At 40.4% G+C, this 24,391-nt stretch overlaps 1 protein-coding gene across 1 annotated transcript in view; it reads right to left on the reverse strand.

Moving 5' to 3' along the window:
* MAP3K5 (mitogen-activated protein kinase kinase kinase 5) overlaps positions 1-24,391 on the reverse strand; it is a 2,923,819-nt gene that overhangs the window by 16,028 nt on the left and 2,883,400 nt on the right. The gene's annotated exons all lie outside the window — the stretch shown is intronic.

Genomic DNA, 24,391 nt, shown 5'->3' on the forward strand with positions numbered 1-24,391 from the left:
GTGAAACATGAAGAACATGCACCTGTTTCCACAAATACTGCATTGGATGGCTATACTCACAGGTAAGCCATTTCAGACTATCCAGTGCGCATAATTTAGAAATCTGTGACTAAGAATAGCCTCCTAAGAATAACATCATATATGCTGCAAAAGACTAGTCCCTAATACTTTTAGTGGAATTTTTCTTATCTGGTTTACCCAGACATTTGCTTTGGTTGTCACCCACAGGGCCACACAATGATTTTTCACAACCTAAGGATTAATATAACAAAGCAAACACATTCACTACTACGGCACTGTATTAAGTTGTTCTGCTTTATTCCACATAGCACTATTTTGTACAAAATACTATACACACCTTATAATAGTTCTGTGGTAAAATACACATACATAGTGGGCTTCAAACATGCCTGGATTTCTAGATCAAATGGAGTCATATTCAGTAAATGTGTGAGGTACTGCAATATTGCATGATGCATCTATAGTTAAAATGCATCATTGTACAAATAAAACACATTGGCTAACATTGACTCAGCAATTTCTTTCTTCTGTTGGTCTCTAATTTGTTTATCTCCTGTACTGTACTTATTACTTCCTCACTCATTTGCCTCTTCTGATGGCATAGCGTACATTAAGCATTTGACCTAGTAAAGTGCACACCACAAAATGCATGTGACTATTGATAAGCTCCTTCTGAATGTTGGATGGAGGACTAACAGGAGGAAATGTGTCTTTTAGCTTGTGCTACTGCAACACTGACTTATAGACATAGGCAGAAACTTGCAAGAAAAGGCCTGTACATAACGCTATGTTGTTTCCTGAAACATAAAGCCTCAAGAGAGGAATAAAAGGACAGCAGATAAATAGAAAGTAAGAAAGTAATCGATCATGTTGGAATTTTGTTTAGACTTATTTTATTTTTTATTTTATTTATTTTTATTTAACATTTGTAACTGGGAAAGTCCGACTTGGAATGAAACCAATTTTCAGCGGAGGTCCAGGGAGAAACACTCAAGACGTTTTTGTAACGTGGGAGGAAATTGGAGCACCTGGAGGAAACCCACACAAACACAGGGAAGACATGCAGACTCCACACAAGAGGCACCCCAACCTCAAATCGAACCAGAGAACTCCTTGCTGTGACGTGACAACAGTACTGCTGCACCACTGCACCATCCAGTGAACACAGGGAGGACATGCAGACTCTGCACAGGAGGCACCCGAGCCACGAATCGAACGAGAGAACCTCTTGCTGTGAGGTTACAACACTACCGCTACACCACTGCACCGTCCAGTGGTCCAGTGAAACAAAATGATGTGGATGAGGTAATTAACAAGAACAGGATGGAAGAAGAAACTGGAGAAAAAAATGGAGGACAGTACAAGTATATTTTTATAATACATTAAAAGTATTTTGAATATAAATGTACTACACAAGATTTTTCTAATAGGTTTTTCACAACCATTTCACATACTGGGACCTGCTTGAGCGAGTCCAGTAATGTGGCAAGTGATATGCAGAAAACACAGACTTACATGCTCTAAGCTATAGATTTCCACTTCTTGTACATTTCCTTTTCTTTGAGGTATGGCGGTCTTGGAGTTGGGTTTATATATGTAAGTTCAGGGCAAGTGGGGGGGGGGCTTGCTACCACTGCCTCCCCCCACCCCAGTGCACAAAAAGAAGTTTAAAGAAGGGAGCAATGTTCTGTATTTACTCTTTCCTGGATTTTCTTTTTTTTGGCATGTCGGGACTCCTCATTTAGAGTCCTGACATTTCAATAGACACAGCTTTTCATATGTATTGTTAACATCGATTCATTAACACATTAATTTCATTACAGCAATTTAATTTCTAGCTATATATAACCATTCATGCAGATTTTAGTCTATATCCTCCTAACAGAAATGAACTATTTTTTCTGCAAAAGTTGATGAATTTTGTTATTTTAGCAAACAAAAATGTAGGCCTCTTTTCCAGTGCATATACTATCCATCTCACCGATTCATTTAATATCAGCTGCAGAGTTCGAATATGAACTTTTCAAATGATGCCAGCATTTAGTTGAGCAAGATTGCAGTACAGTGGGGATCAGGAAATCTCCTGTTTTCCCACTGTAGTGCAGTCTTGGAGTAGATATATTTAAGTAGTGGGGGGGTGAAACTAAACAAATTTTTACTTTGTTTTGGGTCTTTGTGAGTCAAAGTGTTTTGTATTTTAATCTTTATTTGAATTGTTCCATTTGTCTTAATGCTGAAACATTTAATTAGACTCCCTTATACTTGTGGCAGAGCAGCCAAAACACTGAGCTAGACAGCCCAGGTTTGAATCCTAGATGAATTGCATGCACATGCACGTAAATGCTGTGCTCCTGGATGTAGACCATGAGTTTTGCCTCCTAAAGCTTCTATTTGAAATAGCAGTTCATATGACCTCTACTTTAGGAGCAAGTTGATTATCTCTCTCATGTCCCATTTTTGTTTAATTACTTTACATATATACTTGACTGAGATGAATGCAACAAGACACATGCATTAATAGGATGAACCCTAACTTTGTTGTAGTATGTTAGGACAACTAAGCAAGACCACACTGTGTAAAACCTACATGAAAACACTGGCCTCTCTACACTATATCCAACAGGAAAGAACAGAAAGTGGTTTTACACATTGCCTGCTATGACAGACTCCAGCTTCCCATGATCATGAAAAGGATAAAGCTAGTAACAGAACAGAAACTTAATGAATTAATAATTGCTGCAAAGTCTTAGAAATATTACATAATTGGTTGCTAGTCTGGAAATACAGTCTGCTTTAGTTCAGCCTCATAAAATCTTCCAACTTACAGCTACCCTGGCCAAGAACCTCTCCAGATGTTCTACCATATTATCATATGTTGTGCTTGGTAGCACCTTAAGGACCATTCTGAGACTTTTGTCAAAGGACCCCCTAACAGCAGTTCTTTATCACTGCAGAGCTATTACTAACCATCTGCAAATCCAAAGATTCATGTAAGTGCTGAAGCATTTAACATTCAGTTAGGTTTGTGTGATAAACATTAATTTTCTTTATGTTTCCACACAGTAGTAAAGTGTTGACAAGCCAAATATGACTGGTTACATAATGTATATGTTTCTGTATGTGACTGTGTCATACACAGCATTTCTTCAGCAAGGTATCTAAAAGATAAAGGTCATACACAGGAAGGCCATGCTATTCCCTAAAGGCTAAATTATGTTAAAGCTACACTTGTCTGCACAGTGAAATCTGAAGATGAGGATTTGATTATTCCCACACATTTTCTGGTACATAATACAGATAAAGATTAATCTACTTCTAGTTTCGCTTTCCCTAGAATAATACAATGAAATTCTTCCATCTTTTAGCAGAATTCTTTCAGGTTACAGAAACAAGATCTAGGCTTCATATGACAGCCTAGGAAAAGACTGGCTCTCATATTAGTGTGCATTTGTCCACTTGAATAATTAAACATTTTAATGTTTTGTTGCTTTTCTCATTATGTAAAGCAGAATAATGTAATAGATTGAATATTATCTGAAGCTCACTGCGGGACATCTCAAGCAAGACTCACTCTGTACAATGTACCATATCAAACACTGTAATAAGCCTGTGGATGAGTACCTTGGTTGCAGCTTGCCATGGGTAATATCTTACAAACTACAATACCTGGGAACCTGCTATAAGTGAAGTAACATATCTTTCACAAAGCTGATATCAGCATGGTAGCTAGGTGGTTAAAATCTCTGCCTCAAAGCATAAGGAGCTTAGTTCACATTTTGCATGTTCACCCCATGCTTGTTGAATTTTCTTCTGGGTACTTCAGTTTCATCCCATAATCCAAAACCATTCTGTTTGACTTGACTGTTCTAAAACTGTCCATGCATGCTGCATTTACCCTCATCCTCGTCACCCAGGTCATGTCTGAAAAGGGTCTGAGAAAAGCAATTTCGGTTGCAATTAATTTATGAATAAAAATAATGAAAATTATGTCTTATATGACACTCTATGCCCATCCTGTGACCATGCATGTTTGAGGGGGAGGGTGGTTCATGTTTTATTCTGCATCTCAAAGACATTCCAGTAGACATGCATCTGTGCCCAGTGCTGGAGTGGCATCCTGTCCAATACAATTTCTCTACCTTACTCCTATTGCTTGCTGGGTGGGTTCTGGCTCCTCACAGACTACTTTATTTATTTTACATTTGTTTACCGGGAAAGTCCGACTGGGAAACAGGCCCATTTTCAGCGGAGGCCTGGGGAGAAAAGCTGCACATATAACACAAAATCTAGCACTACAAACTAATAATTCATAACATACAAGTTTTGATACTACAGCTTGTTAGTTCTTACACTTGATAATTATATCAATTTATTTCTATGCTACAATAGAGACTATGTGAAGACAGTATAGCCATAGCATAATATATCGATGCAGCTGAAAAGAGAATGTTAGGAGCTTAGATAGCAGCAGTTGTAGAATACATGGGCAAGATAAAGAGCGGAAGGGTTAGCAGTAGTCAGGGGGAGATGTACAAGGATTAGCAGGTATTTGTATAGCTACTCAGCCTGAACTGATGAAGGAATAAAGCCAAGAGTCATTTAGGAACTTTTTTACAGCATGCTTGAAGTGGCTGAAGTTGAATGTGGATCTAATGGACAGAGGGAGTGAGTTCCAGTTTTTTGCTACTTGGTGTGAGAATAGGGGATCTAATGGACAGAGGGAGTGATTTCCAGTTTTTTGCTACTTGGTGTGAGAATAGGGCCTGCGATACTGTTGGATTTTGACACTTGTAGTAGGAATTTATTTGCAGAAAAAAGCTATGATTGGTGGTGTTTAAGGTATGACAATGGTGGAAGTAGTGTGGACAATCACTGGCAAATTTTGCTATTTTATCATAGCATGTTTCCAGTTGTTTTAAGTCTGTCTTAAGGTTAATGAGAATTGGGGAGGCATAAAGTAGTGTTGATAGGAGGTGGGTTTTTGCAATAGCTACTCTAGTGGTTTCAGTTAGATATTTTTTGTTTCTATACAAGGTGCCCATTTTTTTGTAAACTTTTTAAATAGTTTGTGATACATGTAGGTTAAATCTTAGTTTGTTATCAATTGCGACTCCAAATAGTTTTGTCTGTGAGTCAGGATAGATTATTGTATTGTTGTTGGCAGTGATGGAGAAGGAGGTAGGGATAGAGAGGATCTTGTGGGCTGGAAGATCATAGGTTTTGTTTTATTTGGGTTAAGTGTGAGCTGGTGGTTTGATAGCCATAGGTCAGTTTCTAAGAAGGATGTCTGTGTTATGTTCTGTAGGAGATCTAAGGTGTATACTACACATATAAGTGTCGAATTGTCAGCGTATTCTATAACTGAGACTAGTGGAGTGGTGGTACTCGGGTTGTTTGTAAAGATACTAAAGAGTAGTGGCCCAAGAATGGAGCCTTGTGGAACTCCTAGTGTGACTGGGAGTGGGGGTGAAAGGGTGTTTTGTCATTTTACTGACTGTTGGCGACTAGATAGCTTTGGAACCATAGGAAAGCAGAAGGACTGAGGTTCAGATCAGAAAGAGCAGAGAGTAATTTGGGATGGGAAACAGTATCAAAGGCTTTGGACATGTCTAGGAATACTGCAGAGATGTATTTGCCATCATTTCTGAGTTGATGATGATATTTGTGAAACTGAGCAGTGCTATTGTGGTGCTGTGGTAGGGCCTGAAACCATGTTGGGTCTGTGATAGTAGCTTGTTGGTGGTAAGGAAATGGAGTAGTTGTGAGTGGATACATCTTTCAAGGATTTTTGGGTGGGGATAGTATGGCGATGAGTCTATAGTTGGTGAGCTCTGGGGAGGTACCCCCTCTGTATAGGGGGATTATGTGAGCAATTTTCCATGTTTGTGGAACATCTTGTTCTACTATTGACCTATTAATATGAACTGACTCAGGAAAGGATATGGCTTCAGCTGTTAGCTTTAAGAATTCAGTTGGCAAGTTATCAGCTGAAGGTGTGGTGGGTTTGAGTTTTTTGATGAGTTTTTCCATGCTAACTGTAGAAATGGGCTGGAAAGAGAAGGATGGGTTATTAAGGTTGTCAGGTTTTGGAGTTAAAGGATGATTAGCGTTGATATGTTTAACAAGGGATAATATGCTTTCTGTGAAGTATTTGTTAAATTCATCTGCAATGGTATAAGGACAGTGTGGCATGTTGGGGGGGAGGGGTTGTTGTTTGTCCTGGGTGAAGAATGGAGTAAATAGTGCTACAAAATTTTTAGGGATTACGTTGGTGTATCCATTGTAAGTTAGTGTAGTATATTTTTTTTGTCGAGGTTGATTTGGTACTTAGCTTTATTTCTAATTTGTTGGTATGCTATGCGATTCATTTGGGTTTTACAGGAATGCTATGTTTGCCAAGCCTTGTCGCTTTTCCTAAGGATAGTTCTTGTTTCATTTGTAAGCCATTGGGTGTCTTGTAGCTTTAGTACGACCTAATCTAGGAGGGGCCAGTCTAGAATGTCCAGAAATGTATTGTTGAAGTAGTCTACTGCGGTGTCACGAGGCATGACCTTTAGTGGAGACCAGTTACATTTCTTTAGGGTGCTAATTAGTTCCTGGGCATCAAAGTTTTTCTTACTGCGAATTTGGTGGTAAGTTTAACAGGGTTGACATGTTTCCTTAAGTAGGTTGGCATATAGTCACTGAGACTGTCTGGGAGACAGCCTCTATGCTGGCAGTGGTGGGGTTTGTTAGTCAATGTCCAATCTAATGTAGATTGACTGTTGGATTTTTTGTCTATTCTGGTCAGAGATTCAATGAGTTGTGACAAGACAAATACATTTATGCAGTTGCTAGCAGTATGTGAGTAACAGGTAGCCCAGTCTATATTAAAATGACCCATTATGATACTTTCTTGAGCTACTGCTTCTGACATAGACTGAAGAATGTGTTCTTTTGTGGGGATATTATTGCCTGGAGGTGCATAGATAGCTATAATTGTTATGTACTTGTTTTGGTTAACCTGTAGTTTAGTGGATAGGATGTGTATATTACTTTGGTTAGGTATATTAAGGTGTAGTGGTGTGAGGGTACCCTTGAAAATAATGGCTGCTACTCCACCTTTTGTCTCCTTTTTGTCTGTCCTAATTATGTTGTAACCTGGTGGGGTGATTTCATTATCAGATGAGGTGCGCTTTTAACCAAGTTTCAGTTAGGACAGCAATATCTGAATTGTAAACGGATAGGGTGACATGGAGTTCCTGGACCTTATTAAGTATACTTCTGAGATGCAAGTTTACAAACAGTAGGTCAGAACCTTTTCTTGGTAGATTAAATAAGTGTCATCCTTCAGAAGATATGGAGTTGTTTTTGGGGCCTGGGTTTGGGTGAATACCCCCACTTATAGTTACTCTCACTCAATGATTACCAAAGTTAGCAATAGTTTTGATAAGTATTTGTGGATTTTGAAATTGTAGTTTTTTAGGTTATGTTTAAGGTGGTGAAGTCTGTAGGTTGTATGGTGAATATCTGTAATGTTTAAGATGGAGGGTGAAATTAAGAAAGAAGTGGTGTTAACTTTAATGTAGATAGATGTTCTTTGAGCAGTGTTGGGAGAGTGGTGGTTTAAGTGAGCAGCTGAACATAAGAGAGTGAGAATTGTACAGTCTAATGGTAGCATTGTATGGGTAGATAGATGGGGAGCTTTGTGTGGTGTGTAGGGTTTGGGAGAGATGGGGTTAATTGTGTAGTGAAAATATTGTTGTGGGGTAGTCAGCTGGGCTATGGTCTAAGTGGTGGAGGAGTTGATGCAATTAATTTAGTTAGCTGGAATTTACTTTTTGTGGGGGGTTGTGGTTGGGACTGTGAATGTGTGGGGGGTAGTAGTAGTGGTGGATAATTGAGGGTTTAAGATAAGTTTGTTGTGTGGGTGGGTGCTTGGGTGGGTGCTATGGTTGATAATGTGTTGTGTGGGGCTATGGATCTAACTACAAAGTTTGTACTGGAAGAATTAATTAATAATTCCATCAATGTCCCTATCCAATCTAACTTTCTGAGTGGTTCTAAAAATAATCTGAATTACCATAATGAAATGAGGCAGCCTTGGTAGTTCTGGTGCACAAAATGGTTATTGAGTGTCTCATTTAGTCTACATGCAGCCTTATCACCTGTGTATAACCAATAAACACAATCCATCAAGTAAGAATCTCAGTTTTATAGCCTCTTAGGAAATGCAATACCTTTCTGTCAAAAGATTGCTGTGCATCCATTCAAAAGAATACAGTGAGTGCCATGGACTTTCTTACAGCATCAACTGGACCTAGTCTGCTTTAACAAACATAAGACAGTACTCATACATAACACAAAGAACTTCATCAGTCAGTTTTATTTTTTATACTTCTCTTAACTTAAACAGCTTGATATACTTCCATATTTTGTATAATGGTACAATCAGGGAAAACTCTTATGCTGTGGAGAAGAGGCTGACCATAAAAAGGAGATGAAACAGAGCATATATTATATACACTAATGCTTCTGTTTGCTGTTTGTAAAACTCTGCAATAAGACCACTATTAGCTGGTGCATGCCCTTATTCATTTTTAAATAGCTATATTAACCATCCAAGTGGCAATGGATTTGAGCATTTCCTGTTGACTCCCCTAGGAACTAGTCTTAGGTATCTGAGCTAGCTGGTGCAGTCCTATATACCATTACTTTTTTTATTCAACGAAGGGGAAATTATACAAACTTAAAACCCATCTTATTAATTAAAATACATGGGACTACAAAGCACAACAAAATAAGGGAATTAAGTAATTTAAATTGCGTTTTTAAGAAAGCACAGAGTCAAAAAGCTACTCTGTGTTATGAAACAAGCTGTGTCTAGACGAAAGTGACACTTATGTTGTCCCTTGATCTTAGTTAAACAGTCACTGATCTAACTTTGCAGGGTGTGTCTGGAGAGTGAGAGAGATACAGAGACTGTGAGCGCAGAACAAGTTAAAATATAATACACTGGCTATTATTATTTTGATCTCAATCAGATTTCTGAGGTGTACAAATTCAATCAATTGGCTATAAACTGTAATTATGGAAGCAGTTTGTAGATGCAAGTGTTTGACTGCCTATTTGATTGCAAATCAGTGTGACATGTTTAGTGTAGAAAATGTATACTGCGCCTTTAATTGCAAGGTAAGGGACTGTCCCAAGGAAACAGTAACAAAAACCCAAAAATGTAATGGTAGGGACTAAAGCTACACAAGTGACTCTAAAGTAAAAATCAATACAAAATAGAAGTTTGCATAGGGACTTATAATAGGTGTTATTACAAGAGAGAGAGAAAAAAGAAAAAATGGCAATAAAGTAAGGCCCCTCAGACCAAAGTGAGTTGTAAATGTGAGACAGGGAGGACAATGCAGAGATCTGTACTCAAGTCTCTTAGTGTCAAATAGAGAATGCAAGTAATGGCAGACTCTAAACAAGTTACCTGTAAGCAAAAAAATCAAAACTGAAGATATTTTTTTCTGAGATATCCTTTGCACAGGAAGGATAGCAACATAGGGAAGGAAAAAAAACTGAAAAACTGGTACCTTCTCATACTAAAACAAAGGGAAAACAACTTAAAAGAAAGGACAGCACTTAAAAAGCTTACAAACATAACAGATAAAGTGAAGCAAAAGATGATTTTTTTGGAATTATTCATTGCATAGGAGACTAGAGAAGATGCTACAGTGTCAGTGTTTTTTGGACAGGAAGTTATACTTTCCAGTTCAAGACAAGCTAATGAAAGCAACCTTGAGTTATTGCACTTAAAAGTAAGTCACATAAATTAAAAAAAAGCACAGTCGGGAAACTGATACTTTAAGTAAGGCAAGAGAGAATATAATGAAGGTGAAAATAGTGAATACAATGTATTTGTTACTTCTTACTCCATTTGGAGTTAAAAGATTACCTCCTTTATACAGTAAGCAATTGCTGGGAGGAACTTTTATATGAATTGCTAGTGCTAAAACCTTATAGGGGACTAGTAATGAAGCCAGCCCATAGTCATGTGTTAGGCCATACAGGGATGGACAAAACTAAGGCAAGAATACTAGCCAGATTATACCGGTCAATCATAAAGAAAAAATAATAGAAAATGTCTGCAAGTCTTATCCAGAATTCCTAAAAACTGCACTGGATCCTGGATTTAAGAGTCCATTTACTGCAAAGCCTAACACAAAAGTACAATTTTAATGTAATGTTACAGGCAATGTGAGGCCACAGGTAAAATCTAAGAATTGTATCAGTATATATTACAACTAAGTTGCATAGTTTTCAGAAGCAGTGCCATTATTCAAAGCTAATGTTAAGGTAATTACAGAGCTTGTATTTATTTATTTGACATTTGTTAACCGGGTTGGTCCAACTGAGCCAGAAGCCCATTTTAAGTGGAGACCCAAGGAGAAAAGCTTCAGAGTTGTACAAACCAAAAGTAGTAATATAAACACAAAAATATTTATGAATACAGAAAAAGAACATGAAGTTATTGTAATTAATACATTTGCAATTTTTTTATACAAAAAAAACAATAGTGGTATTAGATATGACAGGAAAGAAAATCAGTGTTAGTATACAACATCCCTTAAGAGAAGATATTAAAGTAGAGCTTGATTATAACAAAGAGGAGATAGTCAAAGTAGAGCTTAATATATACATATTTACATGGGCTGCAGTAGCCTAGCTCATGGAGTTGAAAATAGGTTCATAGGTTCATACTAGGCTATCTGCCCTAGGGCATTTATAAGCCTAGCCAGAATGTGTTTGGCTTTCGCCACCCATTTTAAATTTATTTTGCTATGCCCTTATTCGAGGTTAGTATACTGTGCCTCTGAAGTGATACCCGGGGTAAACCTACGATCTCCCATCCACTCATCAAGATTCCTCTTGAAGAGAGTCAATGAGGGACTCTGCCTAACCTGGACTGGGATTTTATTCCAGAGTGAAGGGAGCCACTGGGTTATGAATCTGTCCCTCCAGCATGTCCTATTTATTTCAGTGCTGAGGTTCAAGTCTCTCGAGTGCGTAGCTCGATGGGATTTGGATTTTCTGAGGTGCAGCATGTCCATTAATTCCGGGTTGGACATGGCTTTATACGTCAGGCACAGATCGCCTCTGAAAAGGCGGTATGCCACTGAGTAGAGCTGGAGTTTCTTTAACCGGGCAGCATATGGCATCTGTTTGAGCCCTTTGATCCTCTTGGTGAGGTACTTTTGGGGTCTTTCCAGTTGCTGCAGGTGTCTGGTAAGGTACATCCCAAAAGGGGCATTGTACTCAATTATGGGCCTGATGAGGGATGAGTAAAGAGGCACAATGACCTCCCCTGATCTAGATGTGAATCCCTTCATGATTAGGTGGGCTATATAAAATGTTTTTCTAACCACTTTGGCCATGTGGTTCTCAAATGAGAGATTGCTATCAACTTAGGTCCCTAATTACTTTTTCTGTACTTAATGGATTACCACCTATGTGGTAATTTGTGGGCACTTTGTTTTTGCCAAAGGGGATGACTATACACTTTTTGGCATTTAGCTTGAGGCCATGGCTCTGGCACCAGTTGTCTGTTTCTATGAGGCCCTTTTGTAGGATGCTTGTGTCGGCTGGAGAGTCGATTATGGCGCCCAGTTTGCAGTCATCTGCAAACTTGGTCAGCCACAGTCCTTCCATGTTGGCCTGTACCTCCGAGAAATATATACCGAACAAGAGAGGTCCCAGGACTGAGCCTTGTGGGACACCACTTGTAACTGGTTTGGAGTCTGACATGGCTCCAGCAATTCTAACCATGTGAGTTCTGTCCTTGAGCCAGTTTGCAATCCATCTAGTGACATAGGGGTTTATATTTAAGCTGGTGAGCTTATCTATAATGCCAGAGTGGGGTATTGTATCGAAGGCTTTTGCGAGGTCCAGGTAGGCTGTGTGGACCACCTTCCCTCGTCAATGGCCTTGGTGACTGTTTCAAAGAAATCAACCAGGTTTAAGAGGCAGGATCTGCCCTTAACAAAGCCGAACTGGGTAGGATCCAGTGTCTGTAGGTCCCCAATATCTTTATTTATGAGGTCCATGATGATCCTTTCCATAGCTTTGCAGACCAAGCTAGTCAGGCTTATGGGGCGATAGTTTCCAGGATCCGTTGAGGCCCCACCTTTATGGAGAGGGACCACTGTTGCTGTACGCCACTCTTTGGGCACATATCCTGTAGTAAGGCTGAGATTGAACAGTAGTTTTATGTTTGGGTTTAGCTCTTCTTGAGTTCATGTAGGACGCAGCCCGGGACACCATCTGGTCCCATTGATGCTGTGTTTTTGCTTTGGAGAGGGCGGCTCTTACCTGAGCATCTGAGATGTCAGGGGCAGAACTCTGCTGGGATAGATATTTGCCCTTTGGTGGGGAGAAGTTTGCATTGAACCTGTCAGCTAGGATGTTGGCAATGTCTGTGGGTTCAGTGTATTTTTTGTCATTTTGGACCAATTCTGAGCATATCTGGGAATTACCACCCAGGTTCCTAACATAACTAAAGAAAGCCTTGTGATTATCCTTAGTGTCCTGTGCAATTTTTCTCTCGAAGCTGGCCTTAGACAATTTTATGAGTGCCCGTAGTTTTTTGCTAATACTGATCAGTGATGCCTTCCCTTTTTGGGATTTTGCTCTATCATTTAGTAGCTTCCTCCTTCTATTGTATAGTTTGTTTATGGCTGGGGTCCACCACACAGGACGTCTGCCTTTGGAGGATTGGGTCTTGGTTTTATTTGGGATCGCATGATCCATGCATTCTTGAAGGTGTTCATAGAATGCGTTTATAAAGGATTCTGCTGTTTGGGCCGTATTTTCCACAGGCCCGGGGGCTTTGAAGGATTCCACCTCGGTTTTGAGGAGTGTGAAATTTGCTTTAGAGAAGTTTTTCACTGTGGTTTTCTGGGCAGGAGGTGGGGTCAGGTTGTGAATATCCAGTGAGATTAGTTTATGGTCTGATCTTACCAGTGAGGGATACACTTCTGGTCTGGAGCATAGAGTACCCATGTTGGTGATGATCAGGTCCAGTATGTTTTCCCCTCTTGTGGGAGTGGTAACAAGTTGTTCCATAGCATTTCAGTTTATAAATTCTAGGAACCTTTGGGCTAGGGTGTTGGAGCTAGAGTAATGCTCCCAGTCTATGTTTGGGTAGTTGAAGTCACCCAATATAATGGTGTTTGGAGAGACCTTCATATTTTCCAGTGTTCTCAGAAAGGCCGAGTGGGGTTCCTGGGTTTGGGAGGGTGGTCTGTAGCAGGCTATAAACTGGAAGGCAGTTTTACCCACTGTTAGTTGCACATGGATAGTCTCTGATGCTTCATGCTTTGCCACCAACCTGGAGGTGTGGGTATCTTTGATGAATATCGATACTCTCCCTCCTTTTGTGGTTCGGTCCAAGTTTTGGGGCTGAAAAGCATGGTATGAGGTATAACCTGGTAGTGCTGGGGTGCTCTCGGAGCCCTGAACCAGGTTTCTGTTACTGCACAGATATCGATGTTCTCCATGCTAAGGAGAGTTTTGAGTGCGTGCATCTTGAGGTTTAGACTTCTGGCATTGAGTAGCATTACTCTTAGTTTCTTATCCCTTGTGATACCTATGGAGGTGGGTTTGTCTTTTGAGCCTTGTCTAAAAAAGGCACTATGGGGGTAGCAAGAGCCTTTGCCAATATCTGAAAGCCCAGGGGTGACAGGTGCAAGCCGTCCCTAGCGAAACATCGTGGCTTGTCGAGCATATCATCCCAAGCTGACAGGCATTGGATCCCCTTTGAATGACACCAGTACTTAAGCCAATTGTTGAAATTGATCAGCTTGTCTTCATATTGTGGCATCATTCTTGGTGAGGGTAAGATGCTACTCAAGGTCAGGGTCATACCGGCCTGGGCTACATACTCAGAGAGCTCCTTTATGTCTCTTTTCATGTAGTCCAAGGAGGTACGTCTCAGGTCATTCACACCAGCATGGACAATGACTGAGTCATATTTGTACTTGCCTTGGAGTGACCTGAGTGCTTGTGTTATGTGGCGGATCCTAGCGCCCGACAGGCTGCTCACCATGACCCTCTCCTTGTTCAGCCTGGTGAGCGGGACTTCAGTGTGCCTGACGATAGAGTCATCTATTACAAGTGTATCAGGTGTATTGTTTAGTCTTAAGGGCTGTGACTGCTCGGCACACTGGCTTTGTGAGATATGTGTTGCACGTGTTTTGTTTTGGGGTAGCGGTTGCTTGGGTGTCTGCTTTGAAGGTCTCTGCTGCTTAGGCAGATCTTGATTTAGAGCCTCCGAGTATGTTTTTGTGTGATTATGTGTTTGGTTTGCTGTCGTGGTAGGTCTATGTGAGACTGGAATTGTAGTGAGTGTGGTTTCCTTCTCCTCCTGACTGGTTAGGCCAGTACTGAGTTGAGAGAGCTTAGCCTCCAGTTTGGCTACATGGTTGCATCTCTCACGTGTTGGAATTTGTTGGGAGGAGGAGAGGGTTGTCTGTGTACATGAGGCAGTTGTAACATTGCCTCAAGATTCCCAGATTCACCAGCTGGACTGGAGAGGAGATTGACAACTGACCTTTGGACATGCTAGAATAATATTGGGAATTCCTTAATAATTGAAAACAAGGGCCAGTGGGGAGTGAGGGTGTAGTGCTTTTAATTTTTAGTGCTGACTTATATAATTGCTTTAGCGCGCAAGTGCCAGGTAACTTAAGTGCAATGTGTTACAGGTAACTTAAATGCAAAAACGAATGAAGTGTGTACAGAGCCGAGAAAATACAGGAGTCTAAATTTGTTTACAGGATACTTGGAGAAAAGGGGTGGGGAGGATTAGGTAGGGTCATGATAGGGGCAGGACCTTGTTTTAAGCAGAAGTTGTTTTAACTCCTTTTTGAAGCGATTGGGGTGGGAGATAGTTCTTGTGTATGAGGGGAATTTATTCCAGGCTTGGGCTACAGAGTATTTGCATAGTAGTTCCAAAGTTTTTGTTAGGTTTATAGTTATCAAAGAGTTGTTGATCAGAGGTATGGAGAGGATGATAGGGGGTTTAGTAGGATACACGGGAGGAGAGAGAGGGCAGGATGTAGGTTTGTACAGAACAGAATGTGTGATTTGAAATTGTGGCAGCTGTAGGTTTGTATAGAACAGAATGTGTGATTTGAAATTGCGGCAGCTGGAGTAGTTGAGGGAATTCTAGCCAATGAAGTGTTTTGAGAGCAAGGCAGTGGTGACAGTTATGAGGTGAGTTAGAAGGAAATCTAGCTATCGTGGTATATGTTTGTACTGGGGGTCTATAGCACATCATCAAACTTATATAAGTTCGAATGTTGTAATATCGAACCCAAAAGTCCGAAACCGCACAATAACGAACACGCAGAACAGCGGGTTTTTTCCCCAGGGAAAAAAATCGCTATTCCCTAACAAAAAAACATAAACCTTAAACTAAAACTAAAGTGGGGGCTTCACCCCCCAACGTGGGAGGTTGTGCCCCATACCCCCCTACTTAAATATACCAACTAAGAGATCACACCACAGTGGAGGAAATACCAAAGCCCCAAACACGGCCCACCGATTTTTTTTCCCTGGGAAAAAAATTGATGTGCCGTGGCTTCGCTATTTTTGCATTTTGCACTTTTGGGGTCATTATTACATTGTTCGAACTTATACAAGATCTGTATCACAAACTAATCTCGCTGGAGGTCCTCATCCCACCCCCACCCGAAATGAAAAAGACCACAGTAAAGAACTTCTCGAAAGCCGACTTCACACTTCTAAAGACTAGTGTGGTCTCCTTTAAGGCCCCTGAGCCGGCGGTTAACATTACTCAAACCGCTGAATCACTTACAAATGCCTTCTACCAGCACCTGCAGGGCTGCATGGATCAGGCAATCCCAAGCAAAACAAAGACTCTTTGTACCAAAGGCAAGCGTCCAGTCTGGTGGACCCCAGCCATAAACAAACTCTACAACAAAAGGAGAAAGCTACTACAAGATAGAGCAAAATCCTTAAAAGGTAAGACACCGCTGATCACTATAAGTAAAAAGCTAAGAGCTCTCATAAAATCATCCAAAGCTAATTTTGAGAAAAAAATAGCTAAGGACTCTAAAGACAACCATAAGGCATTCTTTAGCTATGTCAGAAACCTAGGAGGAAACTCCCAGAAATGCTCAGAATTAGTTCAAAATGATGTGAAGATTACTGATCCTACAGACATTGCCAACATACTGGCTGAAAGGTTCAGTGCAAACTCCCCCTCCCTAAAGGAGAGATATCTATACCAAATGATTGTAGCCCCCCAAACATCTCTAACGCCCAGGTGAGAATTGCTCTCTCCAAGGCAAAGAACACAGCATCCATGGCACATGATGGTGTCCCCGGCTGTGTGCTCCATGAACTCAACGAGGAATTAAACCCACAGTTAGGACAGCTGTTTAATCTTAGTCTCACCTCCGGATACGCACTCCAGGAGTGGCGCACAGCGACTGTGGTCCCACTCCACAAAGGCGGTGCCTCCACCGACCCTGGAAATTACCGTCCCATTAGCTTGACAAGCCTTATCTGCAAAGCCATGGAGAGGATCATAATGGATCTCATAAATAAAGACATAGGGAACTTGCAGACTTTGGATCCAACCCAGTTTGGCTTTGTCAAAGGCAGATCATGCCTTCTAAACTTGGTTGACTTTTTCAAACAGTCACCAAGGCCATTGACGAGGGAAAGGCAGTCCATACAGCCTACCTAGACCTGGCGAAGGCTTTTGATACAATACCTCACTCGGGTATCATTGAAAAACTCATCAACTTAAATGTAAACCCATACATTACAAGATGGGTTGCAAACTGGCTGAGTGACAGAACCCACAGGGTCAGAGTTGCTGGCGCCATGTCAGACTCAAAGCCTGTCACAAGTGGTGTCCAACAGGGCTCAGTCCTGGGCCCACTCTTGTTTGGCATCTACTTTTCTGAAGTACAAGCAAACACAGGAGGGTTATGGCTGACAAAGTTTGCAGATGACTGCAAACTGGGCGCCGTAGTTGAAAACACATCCGACACAGATATCCTTCAGAAGGGTCTCACAGAAACGGATAACTGGTGCCAGAGCCATGGCCTAAAGTTAAATGCCAAGAAATGCATAGTCATACCCTTCGAAAAATAAGGTTACCCCTAGCTACCATATAGGTGGCAATCCACTGAGCACAGAAGAAGTTATTAGGGACCTGGGAACCCAGGTTGACAGTAGCCTTTCATTCGACACTCATATTGCTAAAGTAGTTAGGAAGACCTTCTACATTGCCCACCTTATCATGAAGGGATTCACATCTAGATCAAGGGAAGTCATAGTCTCCCTATACTCATCACTCATCAGACCAATGATCGAGTACAATGCCCCATTCGAATGTATCTGACCCGACACTTGCAGCAGCTGGAGAGGCCACAAAAGTTCCTCACCAAAAGGATAAAGGGTCTCAAAAATCTGTCTTATGCTGCCCGACTGAAAGAACTCCAGTTATATTCAGTTGCTTACCGCTTGCTCAGAGGTGACCTATGCCTGACATACAAGGCCATGTCAAACCCAGATTTGATGAACATGCTTCATCTCAAAAATCTAGATCCCTCAGAGCCACAAGGGCGGAGACTTAAACCTCGACACGGTTATTAATAGGACGTGCTGGAGGGATAGATTCATCACCCAAAGACTCCCTATGCTGTGGAACAAAATCCCGGTTTATGTGAGGCAGAGCACCTCGCTGGCCTTGTTCAAGAGGAATCTTGACCAATGGATGGGAGATCGCAGATACACCCCAGGGGTTACCTCAGTGTCACTGCTCGACAGAGGCACAGCAAAATAATGGGCATAGTTTCTCCAAACTAAAGGGGTGGCATAAGCCACAAAACTATGGGCTAGGCTTATAAATGCCCTCGGGCAGATAGCCTAGTATGAACCTATGAACCTATGATACAGACCCATTTGTACTAGCTTAGATAAGAGTGAAGATTTGATGTTAGTAAAGATTGGGACTGCATATCTAAGGGAGGGAAGGAGGAGAGCCTGAGCCAGGGAGAGTTTAGCGTCAGAGGTAAAATATTTCTTATTTCTGTACAGTAGACCTAGTTTTTGGTGTTTTTTTTTAATACTTTGCTGGATATGCAGGTTAAATTTAAGTTCATTATTGATGATGATACCTAGAAGCTTAGTGTGGGGTTCTGCTTTAATGATGGTCTTGTCTAAGGATGTGATGATAAAGGTTGATTTATGGTGAGATAGATGTTGAGGAAGGCATAGCAACAGTTTAGTTTTTTTTTTTGGATTTCATATGAGCTGGCTATCAGACAGCTACTTTTTTATGGACAGGAAAGAATCTTGGGTGTGTGCGTGGAGATGAGAGATGTTGTTGGAGATGGAGATGAGCATAGAATCGTTGGCATATTGAATAAGGGAGGACTGTTTGCAAGAGGTATGGAGGTCATTGGTGAAGATATTGAACAGAAGGGGGGGCCAGGATGGAACCCTGGGGGACTCCAGATTTGATGGGTATGAAGAAGGAGCAGGAAGTGAGACATCTAACTGACTGTTACAATACAACTCTGGCCCCAACAAAAATATTTCTCTCTCTCTAGCGCTATGACACCTACTGGGCTTAATAATGAATTGAATTGGAAATGTTTACTTTAAGATGGGATTTTATTATATAATTATATGATTATGTAATTAAGGGGTGTGTGTTATCAATTAGATATTTTATATAAGAATATGCATTTTGAATGTTTGATATTCCTTGAAGGTGGAAACACCGAAGCGCTAGAGAGAGAGAAATAATGAGATTCTGCTTTATCTGGTTGTCCTATTTCACAGTCGGTGAATTTTTTTGTTGGGGCCAGAGTTGTATTGTAATTTTGCTGAAGAAGGAGAATTTGTTGTTTCCATCTAACTGACTGTTGCCTGTTGGAGAGGTAACTAGTGAAGTAACTAAGTGAGGGCCCAGAGAGATTGAGATTAGATAGTTTAGATAGAAGTAAATAGTGTGAAACCATATCAAAGGCTAAAAGAAACAGTTCAGAGAATGGTCAGAGGTGTACTGCTGTTCTTCTTCAGAAGAATAAACAAGGGTAGGTTTTTGAGGAGTAGCCTGTGGTTGCAGAGATCCAAAGGAGGGAAGTTTCAAAGTCATAATAGTTTTGAATAATCCCTGTGAGAAGTCTAGCCACTCCTTACCTGCTAAGGGAGAGGCCACATATCTAGTCTTCTGTTTTTTCTTTTTAGGCATGACATCTGCCTGGATGAGATATGGAGGTTTGGAAGTCGGACTTCTATTAGAGAGCCTGGGATAGGTTCCCTAACTAAAATCTGAGGAATGCAGTGTGGTCCCTCGAAAATGAAGAGATGTGGCTCATCAGATACATCACCAGTCGGAAGATCTCAGGAGCCATACTGTCCTCAGACAGGGTATTGTTAACAGGCAAATGAATGGTAACCTGACATACCGCATGTTTTGGAACCTCAGCAGGTACATCGTAGTCAGAAATGTTGAACTGCCTATCTATTCAAAGCTTCTTTATTTTTTTCTTTGGCAGCAAAGGGATGTCCAAGATGCAGAGTCAGCCATCTTGGACTAGGTGTTGAGAGTGGAAAGCCTTAACCCAAGGGTTTTGGGAAAGAAGGACTGACAGATTGAGCAAGATTTCTGATCATGTTCTGGGCTTAGGCAAAAAAGACACTTGGTATGCAAGTTCTTGTACAGAATCTGCCTACTGTACTTGCATTTACCCCATTGCTGACAACTAACAACTTTCAGCAAATTAGCCTAAGTAAAAAGGAAGGTTCCCTAATGGGGCACTTATCAGGATAAATGATCAAAACAAAGGTAACAACCAAACGGCAATCAGTTTGACATGTGCACAATCTGCTTTCAGGCTTGGCAGCGAGATAGTCTGAGGATCCACACTCATACATCTGTCTTTATACCTCAACATACATAACCTGAGGTCATGCATCAGACATATGACCTCAGGAAGATAAAGCTTTAGTACCCAAGTCCAGAAAGTAGCTGTGACAACCCATGTGTCAGGAATACTGCAACAGGGATTTCAGTCAGGACATCTAACCTGCTCCCTCCACTAAAAGGGAGTTGGAGGCTCCTGTTGGGTACTATGTAAAGTTTGTATCGAAGTTTGTGACTGCTGCCTGTTATTTGACAGATCACACAAGAAGGAAAGGTCCTGTGAAGGTGAAATGTTTTTTTGAGGCAGATAGTACATTTAATATACTAAACAAAATTATGTGTTCTTACCTAGGTTAGTGGCATCTGATTTTAGTAAAGAATTCATCCTGTACACTGATGCATCAGAGGCAGTTTTAGGAACAGTGCTGTCCGAAGACATTAAAGGTAATGAGTACCCTATGTGTTATATTAGCAGAAAGTTAAGCTATGTAGAAAGTTGATAGTCCACACAGAAAGATGCAGTTTACCAATCAAGTAGGTTTTCTATTTTTTGAAGTACTAGTTATTGAGTAGGCATTTCAACTTAACTGACCATACTCCACGGCAGTGACACAGTAACTAGGCTGAAAGCAATATAAAGCGATGTTAGAGCACTATACCTGCAACCCTTTTAGTTCACAGTGACACACAGGGCTGGACTAGCAAATCAGAATATCAATGGACTGTAGATCCTACTACCCATAATACTGTATCCAAAACTTTTGACTGTATCCTTGGAGGGGGGCAGTTGTGACATATTCAGTGCGGTAAATCTGTACTGTGTCTTTACGTAAATGGGGTGTGGGAACATTCTCACAGAATGTTAGTAGGAAACAGCTTTGTATTAACTAGTAAATTGATGATTACTATGGTACAGAAGGATTTAGCATCCATGTAAGACAGGAAGCTAGTTTCTCATTAGGAGGATCATCAAAGAGGCAAGAAGGAGCTGGCCTGAAAAGTCTGGAAACATGGAGTCTGACAGCTCAGTTGCAGTCTGCTGAGAAGTGCACCTGGTGGAGATATCTACAACTCCAACCTGGAATGTTGCCCTAAGAAAGTGCTGCAGCCATGGACTTTTTTTTAAGAAACCCATTGTTGGAAAGGCTGCACAGTCTGCATGTAAATAGTGAAGAAATCCTTGGAAATACCGTGTTTATTTTTAAAAACAAGTCAGCTGCTGTTTCTGTTTTGCCTTTTGGATGTACACAATAACGTGTATTTTTATAGCCACTGCCTCCAAGGCTTCCTTTGACTTAAAGTCATTTATCTCACTCGGCAGAGCTACTACTTGCTTGTATGAACTATACGGATATGCATTATTGTAGTTGGTATTTTTTCCATAATAAAAACTCAGCAGTACACAGACAATAATCTCACTATAACTGGTGAGTAGAGAGGCAGTCTGAAGATGATAGTGACTGAATCCTGCTTTCATTTGATCTTAGTTAAACAGTCACTGATCTAGCTTGTCAAGGCTACTATGTGCTTGCATGAAGTTGAAATATATTACTGTCAACAGTTTTTATAACAATTAGACATCAGAGGTGTACACAGTGAATAAAGTGACTATAATTACTGGGCAAAGAGGCATTCTCCAACTTTACTCCGTAGCATATCGTCTACTCCGAGGTGATCTCTGCTGATCTGATCAGAGCTGTTGGACATGCTACACCTAAAGAAATCCCAATCCCTCCGAGCTACACGCTCTAGAAACCTAAACCTTGTCACCACAATAAACAGGACATGCTGGAGGGATAGATTCCTGTCCCAGAGACTTCCTATACTCTGGAACAAGCTACCCATCTATGTCAAGCAATGTTCCTCATTAGCACTCTTAGAGAAAAATCTTGATGAGTGGATGGGAAATAAGAAATACACCCCGGGGATCACTTCTGTGTCTCTGCTGGACAGTGGCACAGGAAAATAACTTTCTTGGGTGGCATAAGCTATAGAACCTTGCTGGCTAGGCTTATGTAGGCCCTTGTGCCGATAGCCTAGCACCTACCTATGAAAGTAACTCCTACCATTTTTAAACACCTTTACTGACTTACCACTTAAGACATGTGCAAGCATATATTTATATAAAAGAAAAACTATATTAACATGATTACAGTTACAGTCATTACATATCACATATATTACTTTGCACAATCATAAATCTAACATTACATACATTGCTCAATTCCTGCCTTCCCTTAAATCTCACTCCTGCTCCAAAACATTATTCTGCATGTGTTTTTTCACAATTTTCACTTTTTCTATGCAATTTGCTCCTACCCTTCTCAAAAGATCCCACTTCCAGTTCTTTTATCTCTGTACAATATACACTACTTCAAGCACAGTTGGTTTAGACTTTGATTTCCATTTTCTAGTAATTGTTTTATTGGCAGCCACCAGAATTAAACTTAACAAGGCCTTACTATGTCTATGCAGTTCAGATCCTGTCATCTCAGCTCAAAAAATTATTTCTTTAGTTACACCAATTTGCTCACCTTGTATTTCTGTGACAGTATTCTGTAACTTTTAAAGTCTGCCAACTCATTACAAATGAAGGTCAAAGTAAGGCCAGTTTGAAAATTTACTGAATGTATCCAGCTTGCAACCACATAGAGATGGGTTAAAAAGTACATCAAACTTCCCTGAGCCCTTGAAAGAACATGAGCTGTAACCAGAGTCACAAACACATTTTATGACAGTCAGCAAACTGAGGGCAAGATAGTGCCAGTTTGTTTCCAGTGTAGACTTCTCAAATATGGAAGTGCCCCTCTTAAAAATGCACTTGGGTGAATCAGCATATATTCCACATGAAAGATGTACAATTGCATTTGAAAAGGAACTCCCTTACCTATAAAAACAATAGTTATCATGTTAATCTTAAAGTGACAAGATATACAATATCTATTCTCTTACTGATTTTTGAGCATAGTTGTTACCTTGTAGGAAGCAGTGAAGTATATTTTTTTCTAAAAGAAGCAACCTTTAAGTGTTGATTTTTTAATATTATTATACTGCCATTGTGTTACTATACTGCCGTTGTGTTACTTGGGCATGTGTATATTTTTCTTGTTGTTACACTGCCGAAACAAATTAGAGTATCCATATCAGCAGTTTTGGAAACAGCAGAATAAAAAGGCATAAAGAGGGCAAGGGGTTGTCTTAATGGTTAAGGTCTTTACCTCACAGATACAAGGAACGTTTAGTGGCTTGTTGATCTAGGGATATGATTCTTGCTCTGGGTGTGAGCAGTCCCAGGTTCAAATCCCACATAAGCCCAGTGTTGGCTCAATTCTTCAGAGCTGATGTTGGTTTGGCTACCTCGCCTGAGAGTTACAGAGAAAATGAGACATCCAAAGCCATCCACTGTGAAAAAATAAGTATAATTTTGCACGTCTGATGATTATTTTTACCGTATTTCATAAGAATCCTGTATTAATTGTTACATTTCTAACACTTTATTAGTTTCAAAGCTGAACCATTTCCACTGCCACTGTAGTATTTAATAACATTGTGTCTGCTAGTTTTTCAGGACAGTAGTATCTAGATTGTGTGGTTTCCTTGCACTTGAGCTCTAAAACCAGCATTTTTACATTAAGAAGATTTTCTGACTGCACTCTTGTGGCAGAAGTGTATTGTAGCAAAACTACTTGAGTTGAGGGCCGCTGGGTGAAAAGCATATTGTGCGTTTCCCATATGCATAGAAAATATTTCATTACCAGCTAGTATCCATTTACTAATTTCCATGTATGGCCTGATAACAGAGGTTGTGCCAGTGAAGATCTTCTGCACTCTGGTGTCAGGATGGGGACAACACATTATTTTGAAATGTGCATAAATTAAGGACGGGTTACAGTTGTAGAACACATTTAATCCCAGATTTCAATTATCTTTTTTTCCATTTCCTGCCACATACTTCTCTTAATGTACATTTAATATATGAGTAGATGTGTCATTATTACTGGCCACTAAAGTTATTTTGAGAGATGATAGCATGCTAAATTAAGTTTTCAAGAATGAACACAACATGGAATTAATGGCTGGGATCATAAAGGTTACCACTAAGTGTACACTTATTAGTCTTTTTGAATGAATATACAGCACAAGCAATGCGGGAGGAAAGGTTACACAAAGTACTCCCTTAGTGGCAACCTTCATGAATCCCAAGGAATGCCTAACAGTATGACATAGTGGTTAAAGTAATGCCCAAAAACAACTTGCACAATGCAGACCTTTAATTTTCCAGCATCCACGTGTACTGTACAAATCATCCACGTGTACTGTACAAATCTAAGTAACTTAATTAACAAATTCCCATAGTCTCACATGAAAATTGGCAATGTACCACAGGAAACAACCTGGTTACCAAGGACTATGATGGTAGAA

This window comes from Protopterus annectens, chromosome 1.part1, assembly GCF_019279795.1.
Source record: "Protopterus annectens isolate FY-2018-M chromosome 1.part1, PAN1.0, whole genome shotgun sequence".
Taxonomy (NCBI): domain Eukaryota; kingdom Metazoa; phylum Chordata; order Ceratodontiformes; family Protopteridae; genus Protopterus; species Protopterus annectens.